Genomic DNA, 8,123 nt, shown 5'->3' on the forward strand with positions numbered 1-8,123 from the left:
AGGCAATCACCCGGGAACATCCCGGGTTAGGAAATTTAGTTTTCAATAATAAAAAGTACACAAACAACACTTTCAATATATTTAATATCCTCTTTCCTTCCCCACAGGAAATTTTATTTTGGTTTCATAAATATCTCAAGTTTTTCTAAACGTTTTTTTAAATTATATTAGAATACGTTATCCATTGAATTTGCAATGAAATACACTAATAAAGGAATTATAATAAACGGGTTTTTTTTTAAAAAAAAAAATCTTATGTAATTGGTTTTGGCTTTTCTTTTATAAAGATTCATTGATTTATGTTAAATAGAGTATTTTGACCATAAAAGTAACAAACGTCAAATATAAGAACGATTAGCTAAAATAAAAACAAAATTATTTGCTTTAAAAATTGTAGAGTTATTCATACATATGAAAACAAAATAAACATCAAACAGTAAACCTCAACATACAGAAATAATAATAAAAAAAACAATGTTTAAGACGTAAGAAACATAAAAACTAATTTTCAATTCGTAGATATACAAAGCTCAACCTCTTTCTTGCTAACTTTCTCCGAATCCTTGAAGTTGGAGAGTTATAGACGTCAACCAGTTTACGCTAGTTTATTTTATTATTATCACAACTGGTAGTCGCATCATCATTGTTAGCGGTTGTGCTTTAGCGGTTGTGATAGGAGCTTGACTTTTGACATATTGAAGAATGTTTTCCTGCGACAAATGTAAAAAGTGAGTAACAACACAATTTTATAAACTATAAATATAGAACATTTCGACAACCTGCAGAAACGATCTCAAGTATATATTATGTCAATATACATGCAGTTTGGATAAAGTAGATCTCGCTTAAAAATTTAAAGAAAAATACCTAACTCGGAAGCGGTTATCATGCCTTCTGTGCTGACAATGACACTCATTGCTCTGTGTATCTGTATCTGAATGATACTCCCTTTAACTGTGCCATCCACAGCTATGTCTTCAACACGACAAATCTGCGAAAGGTTAAAATGCAACCACCAAAATCAGTACCAAGTTCATCCAGTTTCAAATGACCGATCATCAATGCGCGATCCACCAGCAGGTATAATCACAAGATCCACCCCAGTAAATGCTTGCCGGAGAAAACCTCTCACCTGTAAATCTTCATAATTCTACAATTAGCTATAAAAAACATCAAAAGAAAATTGACAAAAAGAGTGTTGTGTCAACACTGAGCAAGCTACACGTGTTGACACGTTTAGCCAGACCAACCAACCCATTTTGCCACCTCTAGACAATCTAATGAACCAGAAAAATACCGAAACGTTAATGTACTGAGCTACAATGATAGTTTAATTCAACAAACCATAATGAAAAAAGGCCTCTATATAGCCGAAAAGTTTGTTATTGAAAGAAAGTTACGACAACCCTAGTGTCCATATGGCTGATATTGACAGTGACACCAGGAACATTAACTGTTGGGATTTTCACATGTTTATCAAAGTAATTTTATCCGAATAAAATTAAAACGCAGCGGAAAAAAGATTTAAAACATGTTACTTTACAAGATTTAAAACTCTTTTAAATGCAAAAACCCAAAATCGGATCCATATATGACATGCATGCTATCAAAATACAACCATAGGGTGTTATAAGAATACTACCTTCCATATAGCAAAAGATATGAAGAAGATAGATGTTCTTGAATGGAAATCTTCAATGGAGAAGACCTCAAGCTTGCATACCCCAAACCTCCAACAAACACCTTAAGTTGCTAGGATTTACACTTGTGAACTCACTTGAGAAACCCTCTAGAACAACCACCATGGCCGAAAATTTTGAGAGAACATATTGAGTTCTTGCACTTGAATCTCAAACTTAAAAAAAACTTCTAAAATGGCACACCATGTTGGCCGATTTTTAGAGCCTTTCTCCAAGTCTCCTGTTTAATTTTTGTCATACAAAATGTATTAATAGATGAGAGAAGGTTGCCACCCTCAAGACCCAATCAAAAGGCCTCTAACCATGCAAATTGCATGTCTTTCTATTGGACCAAAATTGCTTGGGAAGACCACCCAATTAAATGCCATCTAACTTGTAAGATATGCATGTAATGTGATTGGACCATATTTGGTCTTGGGAAGAGAAGGGAGGGGGCGGCCCACCTTTTAATTTTATAAAAAAAAATTCAAATTTCTTTTATAAAACAATTTAAGTCTTGATTAATTTTATAACTTTTATAAAATTATAACATCATATGTTATAAGACTTATACAACTTTTATTATGTTATTTAACCCATTAAATAACAAAATAAAATATTCTCTCAAAATAAATTATCCATATAATTTATTAGTTTGTCAAGTGCAATTATTTAGAAAACCAATTTCTAAATTATTTAGAAAACCAATTTCTAAATATACTAAGTGTTAATATTTATTTGTTTGATCATATCATAAATAAATATTGTAGGTGTTTGTCTAGCTTGTTATTGGGTATGACCCGACTTGGATCATAACGTACTAGCCACATCAATTTAATATGTGTCTTGGGCATACAGAGTCCAACAATCTCCCACTTGCACAAGATACATAGAAGATTGATGCAAGCAGTAAATGACGCCTAACAACGGTTTACTACCCCTAATACGCATGACAAAGTGCCATTCAATAACATCATCCCCTTCAAGTCCCTTACTTGAACATGATTTAGGTGAATCTATCATTTATCCTTTTGTTGCAGATGTCATGTCAAATCCAGAGACATAGTGTGATCATTCTCTGTTGATTTGACTTTAGCAGGCCTTAGACATCTTACTCTCAACTAATAAGAGGAACAAATCCCTTCTTGACTACATACGTCTCTCACAATCACCTTGTACCACACCTGAGCTTAGCCTTATGTACTGTCTTATTACAGACAGCGAAGAACTAAGTCAAGGTATAATATTTGGTGAATATCAAGACCCAATATGTATCTCAGGTCAGAGGATACTATGATATTCGCCTTTGCTCAAATTTACTTATGATCAATCACAGATGATTCCATGCAGTAATATTTGAGAGCGGGTCAGTCCAATATTTGTATCCCACAAATATCTATGAACTTTGGCAGCAACACTTTGCTCTATATTCATACCTAATGAATATCCACCAATCCAAGTTCATAATAGTCTTACATTCATACTTGTTCCCACAAGTATGATCGACTACGGACATTTAGAATAAGTAACTTATTCACGGATTTAAACATGCTAAAATGGAACATAACTCAACATACCATAAAGAGTTATAATAACAATTGTTCCAATATCCAAATACAAAATAGATCAAATCCAATCACTAGAATATCGAAGTCCCAAGGCACAAGTATGACCCTTCATGCTTTGCCCGTTCAAGGAGCTTCGTGAGTGGATCCGCAGTATTTTGATCAGTGTGAACTTTGCGACTACATATCTTTCCCCTTTTCAACTTCATCCATTATGTAGTTGAAACTCCGCTCAATGTGCCTAGTCTTTCGATGTGCACGAGGTTCCTTGATTTGAGCACTCGCACCATCGTTGTCACAAAGATCTCTAGGGGTCCTGAATGGTAAGGAGTACCCCTAGATCGGCAATAATTCAAGTGACAGATCCACATGAATCATTTTGATGAATGAAGCGGCGATGTATTCTGATTCTGTAGTGGACAATGCTACCCTGATTGTGATCGAGAATCATCTCGATCAGGTTGGAAACTCGTATCCATGTAAACCTTTACAATGAGTTCTTCTTCACCAGATCTATATATTAGAAATATATCCTTAGTCCTTCTAAGGTATTTCAATATATATTTTAACAGTCACCCAATGACCGTTACTCGCTGGTATCTTCTCGCCATGCTTAAAGCGCATGACATGTCCGGTCTAGTGCATATCATTGCAAACATTATGGATCCTATAGCAGACGCATATGGGATTCCTTTCATTCTTTCTTGCTCATCCTTTGAGCTTGGTCATTGAGACGCACTCAATATTGTCCCCTCTTGAATAGGTACCGAACCTTTCATAGGGCTCTCTATCTTGAACCTTTCAAGACTTTGTCAATGTATGCACTTTAGTTTAAACCTATCAAGCGCCTTGATCTATCCCTATAGATCTTTATTCCCAAAATACAGGCGGCTTCTCCAAGATCCTTATTGGAAAAACAACTTCCAAGCCAGGCTTTTACACCTACCATGGTTGGAATATCATTTCCATATAGTAGAATGTCATCGACATACAATACTAAGAAAGTGATGATGCTCCCACTAGCCTTCTTATACACACAAGCTTCATCGCCGTTCTTGATGAATCCATATTCCCTAATCTCTTCATCAAAACGGTAATTTCAACTTCTAGATGCTTATTTCAATCCATAGATTGATATCTTTAATTTGCATACTTTGTCAAGATGTTTTGGATCGACAAAACCTTCAGGCTGAACCATATAGACATCTTCCTTAAAATATCCATTAAGGAAAGCCGTTTTGACATCCACTTGCCAAATTTCATAATCATATTATGCAGGTATGGCAAATAATATCCTAGTTGACTTTAGCATCGCCACGGGCGAAAAGGTCTCATCATAATCAACCCTTTGAGTTTGAGTGAAACCTTTTGCTACAAGTCTCCCTTTATAAGTATCCAAGTTTCCATGCATATATGTTTTCTTCCTGAAAACCCACTTATTTCCAACTACTTTGGAGTTAAGAGGTAGCACAACCAATTCCCATACTTGGTTGTCATACATGGATTGCATCTCTACGTTCATGGCTTCAAGCCATTTGTCACAATCGGATTTTGACATTGCATCATGGTATGTGGTTGGTTCATCCGAATCTACCATGTAGCATCCATTCATGAAAAATCCATATCTTTCAGGTGGACTACTAATTCTACCAGATCTGCGAACGTTTTTGTGTGTATTGATCAACCACTTGATCGTTTTTCAACAACCTCTTGTTGAGTGCTAGTATCAACCAAACGTGTATCGACTTGTGGTTCTTGATCCTTATCAAGTTCCACTGTTCTACTAGTTCCTTCCATAAGGAACTTATCTTCCAAGAACTTTGCCTTTCGAGCAACAAATACCTTTTGCTCTGTTGGATCGTAGAAATATTATCCTATACCATCTTTAGGATATCTTACAAAGATACACTTAGTGGATCGTATTTCTAATTTATTTGAGGTGTATTGCTTCACATAAACTTCATGACCTCATACCTTTAAATATGATAATGATGGAGCCCTTCCATGCCATATTTCAAAAGGTGTCTTATCCACTTTCTTGGTTTGGGCCATATTTAATATACGAGCCACGGAGAGCAAAGCGTAACCCCAAAATGATAGAGATAATGCGCCCCTAGCCATCATAGATCGAACCATATCCGAATAGAGTTCGATTCCTCCTCTATCGGAACGAAGAACTTTGATTGAGTTGATTTTGTACTTCACCTTTTGAAGATTTTGAATGTTTCAAAACTTCATCTTAGTGTCAAGTACACATAACCATAACTACTATAGTTGTCGGTAAAAGTAATGAAGTATCTTTCACCATTCCTAGTCATTGGCTTAAAAGGATCACATACATCCGAATGTATGATACCTAATAAATATTTTTCCCCTTCCCTTTAAGGGATTACTTGGTCATTTTACCTTGTAAACAAGATTCACACGTATCAAATGAACCAACTTCACTTGTCTCCAAAAGACAATTCTTTCGAAGTGTTTACATGTGACAGCTGTTTATATGACCAAGGTGATAATGCCAGAGATAGGTCTCACTCAAATCCATTTTGAGTTTCTTGGTGATTATATGGTACATTTAACTATCAAATGATATATTCTTATGAACCAATTCATAAATACCATTTGAAAGCATAACTCTAAAGTAAAACATGTCATTTATCGAAATATAAATGTCATTGTTTACAAACTTTAAATTAAAACCATATTGTCTCAAAAGGGAAACTTGAATAATGTTCCTAGTCAAACTAGGAGCATTCAAAACATTTTTAAAGCAATTTCCAAACCATTTGGAAGTTTCAAAACATAGTCTCCTAGGGCTTCAACTTGAACTTTCGCTCCATTTCCCATGAAGAGACTAATGTCTCCCTTCTTGTAATGCTTATTTTTTTTGAACTCTTGCAACAAATTGTAAACATGAGTTCTACATCTGGTATCTAATACCCATGTGTTAGAAGAAATAACATTAAGGTCAATATGTATCATTAATATTGTACCTGAGGTTTGCCTAGCATCCCTCTTAGTTTTCAACTCTTTGAGATAGGATGGATAATTCCTATTTAAATGTCCTATCTCACCATACTCAAAGCATGGATCGTTTGTGGCAACCTTTGCCTTCTTTTCTATTGGTTTCGGTAGTTCCGCTTTAGTCTTTCTTTTCTTTCCCTTTGATGTGCCCCTTTCCTTTGGCAACATTTGCTTTGGTGTCGGGGTGATGCCCTTTCTAGTTGCCACTCTCATTGATCGTTAGAATAGATAAAGCCCTTTTATCCATATTGAGCCTTTCGAGGGGATCAATGTGGCTTTTCATCTTAAAGACATAAGATGAGACCGATCGGGTTTCCTCCATCCGACATGCATGAAACGCTCGAACCATTTCGAAGCGTTCTACCCTTAGGAACATTTCCTACAATTGGGTAATCTTGTCGTATACTCATGATGTTCAAAAAATCCTTTGAATCTCGGGAAACATAATTCCTAACATGAGGCAAGAGGCTTGCATAATATACTCGATATACTTAATCCAATCGTTATAGGCATCAATATCTTCCATAAGAGGTTCATTGGGATTAGGATCGATTTCAGTGATAGGTTATAGACGGTTTGGGTAATATTGTTAGCGACCATCTACAAAATTTAACAAGGTTCAAATTTTTGTATTTTCGATATTATTATGTTTTAATCATTAATACCCTTTTATGTCTCATAGACAATTAATAATTAAAATCTAGAATCCAACGTTACATTTAAATATTGGTTAGGTGACCTTTATCCCACTATTTAAATTAACAAGGTAGTCAACGTTTGACAATTGCAACCTTTTGCAACTTCTAGCCTTATGGGATCGGTTAAACATCTTTATGTTTAGTTGGCATGTTTAATCCCATCAACACCTTTGTTCCCCATGCTTCGGTGACCCTAAGTTCATGGTTTCCAAATCAAGTCGTCCAACTTATACACACATGTGAGTTTACACATATAAGTGGTTAGGTGACCTTTATCCCACAAACATGGTAACCCCACCTCAAATATACAAGTTTCCTCAAATGTGGTTAGGTGACATTTATCCCACAAAGAGTTCCCAAGTAATTCGAGTGTTGTATAAAAGGATGGTGTTTGACTTGTTTTATAAAAGGGATTTTCCTTTTTCAAAATTCTAGTTTAGAAAAATTTTATGTACCATATATTTGCATGCATTCAAATCAATGGTACTTTAGTGAAAACCAATTTTCAAGGTTCTTTTAATAAAACCCATTTTATTATAAAATCATTAATTTTTAATAAAACCTTTTATTAATCGTTTTAATGATTTTGTAAGAACCAATTTTAAGCTTGTTGTTGATTTTTTTAGTTTGTTAAGCATGCATATCCAAATATCATCCAAACAACATAAATAAACAACCATACAAGCACAACACACATATCAATAGGTGCATAACCATAGCCAACTATTTTGACCACACTTGTTAGCCGAAACAAGTGTGTCAAAAGGTCCTTCCTAAAGGGTGAATATTGACACAAATAATGTGTCGTTGAACTCCCACTTGATCACGCATCCAAATGCTTCAAGTCTTCTTCTTGTGTTGTGATTTCTTCACATTCTTTGAGCTTCCAAATGTCTTTTATATTCAGTTCCAAACTCCTTTGGACTTCAAAAATGTGTTTTGGTTATCGGGCTAAAATCCCGTTAAGAACTATGAAGTCCTTTATGCCCGAAATTGGCAAAAACCAAAACCGCATTTTTGTGTGCATCTTCTTTTACATAAAAGTATCCTAATACATTTTTCTAGTAAAATAAAATGCATCTAATCTATTTACTTACATACCAAATGAAAATAAATAAATTACATATTTTTACAAATGGAAGACAAAATAATAATTA

General features: G+C 34.8%; 1 long non-coding RNA gene across 1 annotated transcript; it reads right to left on the reverse strand.

Annotated features, from left to right (window-relative positions):
• Positions 1-491: 491 nt before the first annotated feature.
• LOC110897609 lies at positions 492-1,448 on the reverse strand. Its single transcript, XR_004876891.1, has 3 exons — positions 1,223-1,448; positions 868-1,132; positions 492-710 (listed from the first exon to the last, which is right to left on the reverse strand). It is a non-coding gene; the product is annotated as an uncharacterized LOC110897609 (long non-coding RNA).
• Between the last annotated feature and the right edge of the window lie 6,675 nt (positions 1,449-8,123).

The sequence above is a fragment of the Helianthus annuus genome, chromosome 13 (assembly GCF_002127325.2).
Source record: "Helianthus annuus cultivar XRQ/B chromosome 13, HanXRQr2.0-SUNRISE, whole genome shotgun sequence".
In the NCBI taxonomy this organism is placed as follows: domain Eukaryota; kingdom Viridiplantae; phylum Streptophyta; class Magnoliopsida; order Asterales; family Asteraceae; genus Helianthus; species Helianthus annuus.